The sequence below is a fragment of the Danio rerio genome, chromosome 20 (genome assembly GCF_049306965.1).
Source record: "Danio rerio strain Tuebingen ecotype United States chromosome 20, GRCz12tu, whole genome shotgun sequence".
In the NCBI taxonomy this organism is placed as follows: domain Eukaryota; kingdom Metazoa; phylum Chordata; class Actinopteri; order Cypriniformes; family Danionidae; genus Danio; species Danio rerio.
In genome coordinates this window covers 20,227,418-20,242,500 of record NC_133195.1, presented here as the reverse complement: position 1 = coordinate 20,242,500, position 15,083 = coordinate 20,227,418, and the positions used below count along the sequence as shown (strand labels likewise).

The window sequence follows — 15,083 nt, the reverse complement described above, 5'->3', positions numbered from 1 at the left end:
ACATGCAAATGCGTGCACACTCAGATAAATACATGTAGAGAGAACAGCGACATTCAAATCATTTTCTGCCTCTTACCTTTTTCTCACTAATGTGATGCCATTGTAGCAAAATGCTTTATTTAATTCAGTCGACTATAAGTAGCATCACAGGACTAGGCCAACTGTATATAGCCAACATATGGAACTAACATAAGTAGCACAGTATTATTTCAATCATGACCAACAGTTAAACGGTTTTAAGGTTTAAGGCTCCTACACATGGGGATGCTTTTTATTTGCGTTTATCGTCAGTGATTAACGAGACGTTTTTTCCACATTCAAATCCAAGCGGTTTTTACTGGCGTCAAGCAGAAGAGTATGCAAAATCACTCCTTGACGTTAGATGGCGCTACACAACTTTAAGCTTCCAACACCCGCTTGTAAAACAGAAGAAGAGGAAGAGAGAAAGTTCACGTGCTTGTTGTTAAAGTTACTGGTGACTCGAACAAGCATAGATGGTTCAAGTAGCAGCTCCAGCTCTAGCGATGAAGAAATTATTGTTCACCAGCTCTACCTTCATATCGCCTCTGGGTATCTTCTTCAATGTGCGCTGACATTGACAGTTTTGCGATTGAGCGCCTCCAAGTGCTGTTTACTGTAACTTCAGCAGCTCCTTGCACGTAAACAAAAGTGCTAATCTGATTGGTGGAGAAGGTTTTAAAGTGGTGCGTCAAATAAATAAAAAAAAAAAAAAGAGCATGAGGCGTTTTTTTTTTAAATGACGCTTTTGTGCCTGGTGTTTTGCGCGTTGGTGTGCACGATTACATTGCCTTTATATAATCACGAGGCGTTAAACGTCGACGGAAAACGCGAGCAAAAAACGTCCCAGTGTGTGGTTTGGAAAAGTCAAAGTTTTAAAACCTAAAATTTCTGTTATACCATTCCTACAGCATATGTACAGTTTTTTTTTGCGACTATTTTATAACAAACTATGGCTCCTGGTCAACTACAACCCCAACTCATCTTTGCATATCCTGTGATGTGACTATTGTAGATGTGCACGTTGTGATATCGATCCTGAAACTATATATTGTGCAACCCTAATCACAATCTTATTCATGTCTACCAACAGTAAGGATTTATACTTGCTATTTTTTATATTATACATTAATGTAGCTTCATTAAATGTTTTATAAAAAAAACACACACACATACAAATTCTATTAATAAACTCCAAAGTCATATTATACAACTGTATTAAGAACTATAAGAAATACTGTTTTTATTCAAATAAATAGTTAGCCTATATATAATACATCTTTAACCCTTTAACCGCCTGCTCTACCAAATGATTGAAAATATTTTGACTGTTTTAAATAATGTCTGTCAAGTCATTTAAAGAATGACAGCTTTAAATAATGGTTTAACATAATGGTTAAACATGAACATAATCTTGCTGCTACTACTACACTTGATTTTGGTTTTATTGTTTAAAAAAAAAAAAAACTGGAAAACATGTTAAATAAGAATCTGAAATATTTTATGGCATATGTCAAAAAATAAAGATGGATAAGTAATTTAGAAATTTTTGGATGTGTTGAAAAAAAATGCATTGAGTGTGTTATTTTGCCACATTAGGTGTTAAGAAATGCAATCCAATGTTTTGTTGGTGGGGCAGCTAAAGGGTTAATGCCATACATTTACATTTTTTTAGAAATAGCAAGTGAACATTTTTTTGATTAAAATCTTTTGTTTTCTACAAATTGTGCCTAATCACAAATTTACATTACAAAAGTAACACACTTGTTAATTTCAAGGCATAAAGACATTTATTATGAATCACAAAAAAGCCTTCTTATTGTTGATCGCTGTAGTCATATGGTATTAGGATGATATTTTTGAAGTACCTTACAACACTGTTTAAATACCATATGCGAATCTAATAGGAAGCATGTAAATACCATATGGTAATCCAATTATCTTCTAGCATCTGATACCAGCCTGCACTGGTACGGGTAGTGCCCCAGCATATTTTAGCAGGGGTCATTTGGTTACTCCCTGCTAACTAGCCTGACATCATCATTTGAATACCTTGGACTTGCATGCAAATTTCAGTTTCCACAAATGCTTTGAACCAGAACAAGGTGTGGAGTAAAGATTTATACATAACCTAGATGCTCAAAAATGTGAATAAAATACTAATCGCATTGTGGGATACAAACATACACCTCATTTTACACACTGTCAGCCAAACAGAAGCCCCAAAACAGACACAAACTGGATAGAGTAAAAGAAATCAAAAATCTGTCATTTACTGGATAATCCCTGTCACAGACAAACTCAATTATTCATTCTGCATCATAATAGCACTAAGGGCGTTAAGGTTATTTTTTCAATCATTCATTTTTTGGAGCGGCTCTCCAGTTTTGCATGTGTGTTTGTGTATGTACGCATGCGTGCAAAGTCATTTTAACCTCTGACCTCGCGAGATTGGTGGTGTCTGTGAGGACTTAGGATTTACGACCGTGCGCAGAGGCACACACACAAACACACACTAAAGCACACACACATGCAGCATATGGCAGGGGCACCACGCCAACCCAATCCTGATGACCTAAAGCGGGCAGCAGCGCATTCCTGTGCTGTCTGTCCTTACACACTAAAAACTGCTCTTTTAAAAAACACTACGGCTGGACGCTATATTGCAAAAGCATAATATTTTTAAAAGGAAATTTGACTGACTCAAAACAGCATTTTACTGTACTTCAATGTTTAGTCAACACAAAAGCAAAAACTACAATTTTATGATTAAGATAAATAGGGTTAGGGCTGGCCTTTTTACTGTGGTTTTCATCGGGTTTGCCTGGGCAACCTACATTTTCACTTAAACTGTCTTTCTTTTTATTAATAAACCAAAAAATAAACAAATAAATAAATAAATAAATTAATTAAATGTATGTTAAAAAAAATTTAATGAAATATGACTATTGGAATATATATATATATATATATATATATATATATATATATATATATATATATATATATATATATATATATATATATATATATATATATAGCTATTTTTAACTATTTTTGCTATTTAATATGTGGCATTTGTATGTGGCAACCATTTATTTATATGTTTTTTAACATATATCTTTTAATTTCTTTTAGGAACAGCTTTTTTATTTAAAAAAGAAAAGAAATAAAGTTTAACTCATAAAAATGTGGGCTTAAATACAGTAAAATATAAGCCAAAACATTATAAATATATAAAAGTAAAATGAAACTGAACTAAAATAATTAACCAAACTAAATAAAGCAAATATTGGAGTTATTAAGAAAGCAACAGTAATATATATATATATATATATATATATATATATATATATATATATATATATATATATATATATATATATATATATATATATATATATATATATATATATATATATATATATATATATATATATATGGCATATATATATATATATATATGGCATATATATTATAGATATTAATAAATATAACAACAACAACAACAATAGCAATAATAATATCAACATGGTAACTACAAACTGTTAAATGAAATAGAAACAGCTCCTGGTTAAAATGTTGGATATAGCATCTGCATGTAAATCATTCTCAAACTAGTACAAGTTACATAACTATACAATTAAATTAACGATTATGCGAATAATATCGACAAAATATCAAAACCGTTTCTGTGTTTAAAGTATGAAGCACATGCACTTCTTTAAAATTACTCAAACATGGCTCTGTTAATGTTTTCAAACTATTATACTTGATTTACCAAAATCCCACAAGTGCCAATTTCACAAAATAGAGAGATGTCACGTTAATAATGGAGCTTTTTCCTCATAAATGCAAAAAATGTCAAATAAAATAAAATCAGTCATTTTTGTTCTATAGTGCGCCAACTCGTATCCTTTTGATTAGCATTGTTTCGTTTGGATTATGCAGTTTAATTCACAGAATTTCTACAAAGTATGTTGTATACTGTAAACTCGCTAACTTTTTATGTCACATCCATAACGCTTGTTTATTGTCCTCATTCAAAATCTAAAAAAATGTTTCCAAATTGTTTTTTTTCTGACCCCAGTCCTTGTGGACTCTTAAAGTGGCAGTAGCCATTGACTTACGTTGTATAAATCATCACACACCACAACTTCTACTAAAATTTTCTTTAATGTTTTACCACAGTAAAACAAAATCCACCTAAATCCTGCAAACCTGAGGGTGACTAAATTAACAGCAAATGTTCATTTCTGGCCAAATTATGCCCTTTAAGGACTAATTTAAAAGCACATCCTGAGCTTTTCTAAATGCAACCAAGCAGTTAAACCCAGTCTCTCTGCTAGTACATTAGGCATCTTAACACCTTCACCTCACACCATTAACCAGAAAGAGTTTGAAACAAATGAGGCCATGTCACAGCATGCTTTTCTAAGCATATAAAAATCAACAACATTTCAACACATTAATTGCAATCACATTCATTACCGACCACATAATTCCACATTACATGTTGTTCTTGACTTTCGCTCTGTATTTTGCTCATATAATTGCACTGTAACATGGAGCCTATTATAATGTGTGTCCAAATGTCCATGACAATTACTATTATTTGGGTTTGAAAACCTCGAAAATTGCTTCTCTGACAATGTTGCCTGCAGGGATGCTGACTCGGTCACAAAATTTGCCGCATCACTGGACAAACATTACATTAGAAACCTTCTTCCCCTGATTCCTGTACGTTATCGTGTCTCCTACACATGCCACACACACAGCACATATATGTGAGGAGGAGTATGCCTTCTTTTTAAAGATTTTAAAAACGCATTATAGATAGATAACAAAATGCTTTCAGGATGACTTTAATTGCAGTAACGAGGGCGAAACTGAACCTTCAGCATGCGATAATACAGTGCAGGATTTAATTTGGTTAGTATCTGATTGGATCATGCGAACTGAAAACATGATATTCTTAGTTAATAATCTGTTGCGCCCTGCCTTGGGTTGTGTTTCAAAGTTGGAAAAATCAAAGTGCAAATTTATTTTCTTGCAATATGACCAGAGATGTATATTAATAAAAGAATTCAATCTTGTTTTTGATGTTGTTTTTATATAATCTCTCTGCTGCTTTTTTCTAAAATGGTGTTTTGAAGCAAACAGTGAAGCGAAACTGGGGCAAATGTTAAATAACGGTTCGTTAAAAACCAAATTGATCTGAATATCAATGTCTAGCTTAATGCTGTGGTAGTCACAGCCTACCAATTCTCTTAAAGGATCAGTAGAGCAATGAAAGAAACATGAATACTATACACAACAGAAAAAAAAAAAAAAAAAAAACACTGACCCACTGCATTATAGAGGGACACAAAGCATTGCTGGATCATCAGTGGACAATGTTACAAAGTAATTCAGGGAGAGGTTCTTTTATTATTGTTCAGCAACAAAAGAAGAAATAAACAAAATGAAAAAAAAAAAAAGTGACGTGGACTTCAAGGACAAGTATAACACAAATAGGTTCCTTCCAAATAGACCTTCTAGCCATGATTTTTCTATGAGCTTTTCAATGTTGATTCAACCACTGATAACAATTTTGATTTGATGAAAATACTAAATGAAAAATCAAATGAATCAGTGCATGGAAATAGTTTTGCTAACAGGTTTTGAGACAGAAAAGACAGAAAAGGGGGATATAATCTGAGGGAAGAACAAACATTTAGGAGGTTAAAAAACAAGGACAACTTAAAAAAAAAGTGTATTGTGTGTGTACTGTATGTGGTGTGAAACATGTGAAACAGATTCTCAAACGATGTCAGAATATTAGTCAATTTAAAAAGTTGTTAAAATATATATTATTAAAGGTATATAATGATAAATATAGGTGATTGACAATAAAATGAGAACGGAATGATGAACTTTCAACAAATGGCTGTTTGCAATACTATGTATTTTGTGGGTCTGTATGTTGCATAACGTAAATGCACAAATGAAATCAAACATATAATATGTCAAAGATGCCAAAAGAATAAAACATGTCTCATGTAAAAGAAGAGATAAGTAAAAGAAGAAATAAGTTGAAGTAATAGACAAATGATGTGTGATAATGGGGTGGGGAAAATAATTATCCCGCTTCATCCCGCTCCATTTCGACCATGATGAAATGTATTTTGTTTAAAGAATTGTTTTGTGTATGATTTTTCTATTCGAAATAAATAAATCGAATCAAATCAAAATCTAGAAAACCAGGCCAGAGCATAGACTTATAAATGTATACATTTTTTTACTTAAATATAAACGTTGTATGGGCATCATGGTGGCACAGTGGGTAGCATGATCGCCTCACAGCAAGAAGGTCGCTGGTTCGAGCCCCGGCAGGGTCAGTTGGCATTTCTCTCTGGAGTTTGCATGTTTGCATGTGTTTGTGTGGGTTTCCTCCAGGTGCTCCAGTTTCCCCCAAAGTCAAAAGACATGCACTATAGGTGAATTGAATAAGCTAAATTGACCGTAGTGTATGTGTGTGAATGCAATGTGAGTGTATGGGTGTTTACCAGTGTTGGGTTGTGGCTGGAAAGGCATCCGCTGCGTAAAACATATGTTGGATAAGTTGGCAGTTCATTTTGCTGTGGCATCCCCTGATTAATAAAGGGACTGAGCCGAAAAAGAAAATGAATGAACAAATAAATGTCATATAAAAGTATTCACTATAGATGTAAGATTAACAATTTAATTTAATGTGAACTACTTACTTTCATGACATTTCTAGTCTAATTAAAGAAATGAATAAATAAATAAACCTTTTAATTAAAAAAGGATACAAAAAGTCAAATTCAATAGGAAATTATAAGCCTGATTCGAATATTTTCTTTTAATGTATTTCCATGACCTTTTACAGTAAAACGATTTATGAAATTATATTACAATTATATATTTCCATGCATGAAAGACGCAATAAAGACATGAGATTTCCAGTTTCTCCATGGCAACAATGAAAACCCTTTGTAAAAACAGAAGTATATAAAGAATAACATTTACTGGCTGGTTGTGAACCTGTGAACACATGGACTCTCTCCAGCACAAGTGTTCGGAGTTTGATGTAAAATGGATGGTAAGCCACAGGAATCATTAATTGGAGGTTGATGGAGGGAGGAGGGGATTATGCAGGCTTCAGATTATGTGTATGCGAGTGATTGAAGACTCCCTCGGGTCAGTAACGCTGACCACTGTAATCGCTCTACATTGTGTATCACAAAAGACTGACAGGAAATAACAAACGGCAAATAATTGCAAACATCTGCACTCTCTCTCACAGCGCCGAACGCAGATGATGCTGTTATTTACCAACCAAACCGGAGAAGCAGATTTGACTGGCTGTGGTGGAACACCTTGAAAAAAAATGATTCAAAGATGATTCCCTGGATTTACTTTTTTTAAGTTAAGTGGCTGTAAACAATTTATTCGGGCTGAAAACATTACTCAGTTAAATTGGTTTGTTTAAATGCAACACATATAAATTGTTTGCAACAATTTTGCTGAAATAATTTATTTCAGTGGACTCAAAAACAGTAACCTACAACAGATTTTATAATCCGTCGCTTCTAAAAAAAATAAATATTAGAAACAACAGCCCAGTGTTTATGTATGTACCTGCGCGCATCTCGCGACTTGTTTAATCTGTTTTTAGAAAGCACAGCTTGAAAAAAAAACAAACAAAGGAAGACAAAAGCAGGATTAGACTCCCTCAAATCTTGAGTTCCCGGTAAAATAATAGTGATTTGAGCTCAAGCCTTGATTAAATTTATACTGCGTGCGTGGCATGTGTATTGGCATCCCGACGTTATTTGTTTAAGAGGTTTCTCCTCTTGATCTCTTCATCTCGCACACAGCAGCCGTGGATGAGGGTGATAAAACAGCCTGTGTCAATAAAGGTACATTCACACAGACCGAAACACAAAGACAAACTGCAACACGAAACCAGAAAGTGCTGCTATCCCCGAGGGGACGATGTTTTTGTATGAGTAAAATCTGCATAGCGGCTCCGATGAGGCCCAAATACGATGCAAACCGAATTGTGAACGAACCACTTTTGCTACAACGCACACTCCCGATTGCACTCGGATGTGGTGAGGGTGCAGAATTGCGGGTATTGATTTTTTGGGCTAGTAGAAATCCATAACCTCCTGTTCGTAACAGATGCCCATTAGATCCTGCAGTTCAGAGCGAAACATCCTCACCGTGGAAGCACAAAAACACAGTGTTTTTGAAGCGGGTGTGAGAGGAACTGAAGTACCTGTCCTCAGGTGTGTCAGTGATACGGGCAGACAGAGTGAAACACGACTCCAGAGGTTTCAGATACACACACGTACACACATACATATAAGTGCAAAATGAGCAATGAATGATCAGCTTTCATTATCGACGCTCCTCTTCGAGACACTCGATATCTTTTTAAAGGTGAGGGGAGGGCGTATGCCTACTACAGGTACGAATGCAAAAACAAATCCAATCTTATGCATAAAGGATTTAAAAGGGTCACAAAGCCTTTAAGTTTCAATTCAGTTGGCTCTCAGTGCAGTTTTGGAAAAATTCTGCAAATTCTGCCAATTCAACCCTAAACTCAACCTCACAGTAACCTGTTGTTTTATTAACGTCTACACCTACCCCAACCCTAAATCCTCACAGTAACCTGATGCGTTTTATTAAAGTCTACTCACCTACACCACTAAACCCAGCCCACCTGTGGCATAAGCCCCTCCCACTTGGGAGGTTACCCAACCTGCTAGCTGTGTAACCCCTCCCACTTAGAGGGCTCCGGGCTGCAGCAATACCTACCTGAAAAAAGTAGGTTTTAAAAGTTTCATGTTTACACAGCATAGTTTTTACGCATCTGCGAAAACAGTCAAAATCACTGTACAACATATGTTAGGCCAGTTTTCAGCATTGTCACCTTATTAGTAAACAGTACCTCTAGGAAAGTGACTATATGTCGTTGGCAGCTCTGCACTGGTGTGTATGTAGAATTTGACGTGTGTGTGAGATGTGTCTCTGTTGTTAGTTATAAAGTGTAGTCAATCCACACTTTGCTGATGAAGCATTAGCTGTAAGATCAGAATTTTCGCAGACTCTCACTTTCAAGAGTTTACATAGACACGACAATAACTCATTTTCACAGTTATGCCTTTTCAGTGGTCACAAAAAGCCAAAAGTGGTCACATAAGCAAAGATTTTTTTCTTTTTTTTGCTGAAAATGAGTTACTAAGTTAAAAGCGTCAGGTTTTGACACAGACGCAAGCTCCAAATCATTATTACATGCAAAAAAAAAAAAAAAAAAAAAATTTAAACTAATTTCTATATGGTTGTGAAAGCTCAATATACATCTTACTATACATTCCGATTACACAAACATGTGCAATATGTCAAATACAGACACAAAAACAATAAATAAATAAAGAATTCACAGGAACTCTGCTTGAACAAAAACATTTTTCAACCAACACGAAATTCAATGTTGGCAAGTTTTTTTTTTTTTTTTTTTTTAATAAATAAAATGAAACAAAAACAAAATGGGCTTCAACTACAACTTGTCTGCCTTTGGTGTATTTAATTGTGTTCATTCACATGCAAATTTTCGAAATAAATGTATTAGATCAGTGTTTTTCAACCCCCGGGCAGGATCGATTGGTACCAGTCTGCGCAAAAATCATAAGTTATTTCCGTTTTAATTATTATCCGAGTCTAAACAACCTTTTCTTTTAAAAAATATTTTTATTTTATTTTATTTAGAAAAATAACCATATTCTCTCAGCTACACCTCGGTCACTTGAGGGCCAAAACGTAATCCACGAGCAGCAAAATGAGTAAGAAACAGATATCTTTTGAAAGTTTCTTTGCAAAGGGTAAAAAGGCCTAGCGAACGACTCATAAACTAACAAGTAATGGATCCACAACTTGTCAACAAATTAGGTGAATCCAGTGTGTGGTTGTGCATGAAACAGATCAGTTGCTGGAGATCGGCAATGACGACGTCCATTCACATATCACGTCTTTTCCATACACAAGTTTGTTATTTCTAATGGAGGTGAAGCATGTTGGAAGCTATGTGCATAAGTGGTGTAACACACTCACGCCTAAGGAATTCAAAGATTTCGGTAAAATTAGCACAGCAGTACTTTTTAATTTTCTTCAGAAATAAAACTTGTATCAGAGTTGCAGCAATGTTTTGTCAGCTTGTTATTCTCTAAGAAAACGGTAGATGATTGCCTAGCAATCTACATACACCCAAATTGTCAAGTAAAATGATAAAATTTTACTTGACAATGGGTAAAATTGTCAAGTGTTGACCGGTCCGCAGTGACAAAAAGGTTGATGAAAAAAATGGACCGATTTATTAGATGGTTTAGTGACATGAACACTACACTGAACTAGTATAGTAACCATTTCATAAATTAATCAACATACAAACCAATCATTAGCTGCAGCCCTACTGGACTTAAAGCCACACTCAAAACATAAATCATGATGAGTCTATCAACACTAATTTTGATGAAGCTTCATTTTATTGTCTTATTTATAGGCAGTTGAATGCCCTGGCGTATAACAGTAAAGCCATGGAAAGCCAGAAAAAACTCAAAGACAAAGGAAGAATTCAGTCAAAAATGACAGGGAAACAGTTCAGTTTAATGAATGCTAACATTGTCTTCTATGATGTGCAAAACAAACACCTCTTAGAAGATGAAGTTCAGTGACTCGTTTACGTAACGCACATGCCTGAGGTGTTGTTTCTAGTTCTAGGTCAGAACTACATTACCCATAATGCATCAGGATGGCAGACTGGAGTGTAATGAGATTTGTACAGGCACTGACCCAGATAACCAAGCCCGCAGTGGAGAAGTGAGTGTGTGTGTGTGTGTGTGTGTGTGCGCGTGAACGCATTGCCAAATTGTCTTTGCGAGTCCAGAAAAAAAGCAAATGTCAGAAATAAAGTTACACGTGTTTTGGACTTCCACGCATCTTAAAACATCTGCTGTTGGAAGGACGAGCGTATTTTGTGTCTGTGAGCAGGAAGAAGTGTGTCAGTGTGAACGGTGACAGCTGGGGAGACGGTGGGATACTGTATTGCGGACAAGGGCGGACTTAGTACTTTGATATGTGTGTGAGTGCCGGGAGGCGAGTGTGTGTGTGTGTGTGTGTGTGTGTGTGTGTTTCAGGATTATCGCCAACTGAGCAGAAGAAAAATAAGCAAGAGATATGTTTCAAAATGCTCAAATTACATAACTATGTGCAGATGTAACATGCAGATAAAACTATCAAACATTCATCCTGGACGAGCAGGAGCTTTTGATTTGTAGTGGCCGTCAGGATTCCTCTGGCTGTGCGGGCGCGTTTGCGCCTGGCTAGTTTTCTGTTGACTCAGGAACAATGGTCCCTGCGCAACTGCGCTCAGCCGAATGGGGCGAATTAGGCCAGGTTGCCTAGCGCCATGCTGGTCGCCCCTGACAACCCCAAGGCCTCCAGCTTGGGAGCAAAAGGGATGGGTTTTAGCAAAGGGGCGGAATAGAGTTTCATTCGGCCGCATGCTCTCACAAAACACCTCCCCCCTAGGCTCGCAAAACAATGTCGGCCGTGTCAAATCAATCGGCAACGCCCAAGGACATCAATATGGGGCCAATAAATCTAACTAGAGGGAAGCCCACTCTCTCTCCTCTCCGGCCATATGGGAAACATTGTAATAACCTAGCTGCAATGTTCAGCTAGCACAGATATGCAACTTGAAACATCGCAGCACATGGGCGGCGCCACATTAACCACTGGCATTCGCACAGGTGATAGAGTGTCATGCAAATAAAAGACGGAAAGGTGATAGAGGGATAAAAGTGGAGCTCAGAAAAAGGGGAGAGGGAGAACGTAACAAAAGACACAAAAGCTCGTCTCCTTTGAGGAACGTCTGAGTGTAAAAACTGTGAGAGTGTACACTAGTAAACGACGCTTCAAAGGCAAGGGTGAGACAATACAACACAAAGACGGGAATATCAGGAAAAGACAAGCAGGGAGAGAGAGAGAAAGAGAGGCGATCAAGGCGGAGGGAGAGACAGAGATGATGTCAGCGCTGGAAGTTTCAGAGATGGCCCCTCAGAGAAAAGCAGTTTTAAAGGGATAGATCTTTCAAACATGACTATACAATGCTTGTTTTCTCACACTCGTGCTGTTCTACGCTGTTTTTGGGATGTTAGGCAGATGATTGAAGCTGTTTTTTTTTCATGCAGTGAAAATGGATTTACAATGCCATGCTGCACTAGAAGACATCATAAAACTAATCCATATGACGTGCTATAAAAGACCCAGTCTAAAGTCAGCTAGTGCATTAAAACAAAAATCACTAATGTTCCCCTTCACTGAAGTTTATCAATCAAATACGGCCTAAACATATTTATATACATAATATTACTCTGAACTCAACTTCAACTCTGAAAACCGGACTGACACGTTTTCACTGTACTAGAACTTCTATGTTAAGCTGTTTTGACACAATCTTCATTGTAAAAGCGCTAAAGAAATAAAGATGAACTCAATTGCATTATTCCAAACAACCACAATTCTAGTCTTTTTAACTGTAAGGCAAGACTTCCATTCCACTCTGAAAAAAATGTGTTTGAAATTCTACTAGGAATGTAACGATTCACCTGACTCTCGATTCGATATGATTCACAATACTAATCTCACACTACAATTTTTTTTACAAAATTATTTGAAACACATTTAGGATGAAGAGCCCTTTAATTTTTTTCTTGAATGCTGCACTTTTTTCTTTGCAAAATAATATATTACAGTATCTTTCAAAACTAAATTGCTATTTTAAAAACAAAAAAAGAAACAATGATACAAACTAAAGAAGACTTATTAATATACACAAACTAAAACAGTGACTGTGCTTGGATTTTACATAAAAAAATAAATATCAGCTAATCTTTGTATTCTGGCATAAGCTGATGTCCCCTATTGAAAAAAAAGAACTCCTTCACTAGGGACTGAGATGGCTGGTGTGGAGAGGAAAGCCTTTCCTAAACCAGAGAGCAGTGTGTAAAGAGCTAGTCAATAGGTTCTCTTATCCAGGGGACTAGCCACTAGCAAAAAAAATAAATAAATAAAAATAAAAAAAAAACTGATTATAAAATCACTAATTATATAGTAGGATTGAGACAGGAGTTGAACATGATTATGAAGGTGAATAATTAATATTACTTGTATAATTAATTTGTTAAAGTATCAGTGTGATACACTTAAGAAAGGATCATCTTGAACATTTTAAAATGTTTAATAATAAGCAAATTATTACAACACGCATTAATAATTTGAAAAGGAGAGGGTGAAAATAATCTAATAGCTGGTTCTGTAACTTTCTCCTTCTGTCTGAAAACATCTTGACACTTTCTCTATAAAAACACTAGCATTTCCATCCACCTATTTTTATGTGCATTTTAAATATTTGCATAAAATTCGTTGATGGAAACGCCAAGATCTGCACAAACTGAGTAGGATAAACAGAACCAATTCTAGTATGTGCATTAAAAAAGGTCATGTGATTTTGTTTTGAGATCATGTGAAGATAAAAAAGTGTGTGCATGGACAAACCAGCACTTTAAAAAACATCTGTAATGTTGTTTTGGTCATTGTAAAACGCCTTAACCATTTCAGCAATAGTGATACTATATTTATTACATTTATTATAGTTTTTATATATAACTCTAGAATCAAGAGCGTCTGTGCTTTTTGCATTGCATGTCAGGATTGTCTTCTGAGGTGCAAGTCATTTATTAAATAAAAAAATTCAAGCTACTTCTCCCGCAAAAAATTCAGTTTTTAATGTTGATATTTAGCGCCAGGGCTGCTCGATTATGGGAAAAATCATAATCACGATTATTTTGGTCATAATTGTAATCATGATTATTCAAAACAATTATCAGTTGAGGTCAAAAGGATTTGCCCTTTTGTGATTTTTTTAAATATATGAATATCTCCCAAATGATGTTTAACAGAAGAATTTTTTACAGTATTTCCTATGATATTTTTTTCTTCTAGAGAAAGGCTTATTTGTTTAATCTTGGCTAGAATAAAAGCAGGTTTAAATATTTTGAAACATATTTTAATAGCTCAATGTTATGAGCCCCTTTAAGATATATAAATATTTTTGAGTGTCTGCAGAAGAAACTACTGTTATACAATGATTTGGCAAATACACTAATTCAGCCTTTGAATGTCACTTCAAGCTGTATAGAAGTGTCTTGAAGAATATCTAGTAAAATATAATGTACTGTCATCATAGCAAAGATAAAATAAATCATTCATTAGAAATGAGTTATTAAATCTGTCATGTTTAAACTGTGCTTTAAGCATCTTCACTGTAAGGAAAAAAACTTAAGCTACAAAAGTCCTTCAGCCCAGAGCAGTGAGGGATTTTCTCCTTTTGTTGTTTGATTAATAATAAAAAAAAACATGTATTGCCAGCTGTCTCTTTAAGAATAGTGCGGTTCTGATATGGTTACTCTTTCACGTGTCTTTTGATGCTCAACTTTTTTGTTGATTACACAAACAAGGGTTAATATGAATAATCCCTAAACACCGCGCTCTGACACAAATGTGCATGTATTTGACCATTAAAGCGCTCACATTAAGATGGCGTTAGATGTGTGTGCTCAGCTCGTCTCCGAGCCTGTCCGAGGCTAAGCGCAGCACGCAAACATAACAGCATTCGCTCTTTTGCGCTTTTAAAAATATGATTTAAATGTATATCAATGAATGATGCGCATCCCATGTTGCAAATGTTACATTACAGTACATGTTTTTAGTAATTTTCACTTGGAACTGAGCTTTGCAGGGCAACAAATGTGTACAACTGGAAAGGGGGCGGTATATGATGGAATAATCGTTTATTTCAATTAACGGTTTTTCATAATCGTTAGAAGCCAAAATCAAAATTGAAACCGGATTTTTGATTAATTCGAATTTCGAATAATTTTCTATCTTTTTATGGGATAATCCAGTTTTGCGCATAAAGTTATTTTGCAATTTTA

The 15,083-nt window shown here is 35.3% G+C and overlaps 1 protein-coding gene across 1 annotated transcript in view; it reads right to left on the bottom strand.

The window, feature by feature from the left end:
* cdh2 (cadherin 2, type 1, N-cadherin (neuronal)) overlaps window positions 1-15,083 on the bottom strand; it is an 80,272-nt gene that overhangs the window by 45,077 nt on the left and 20,112 nt on the right.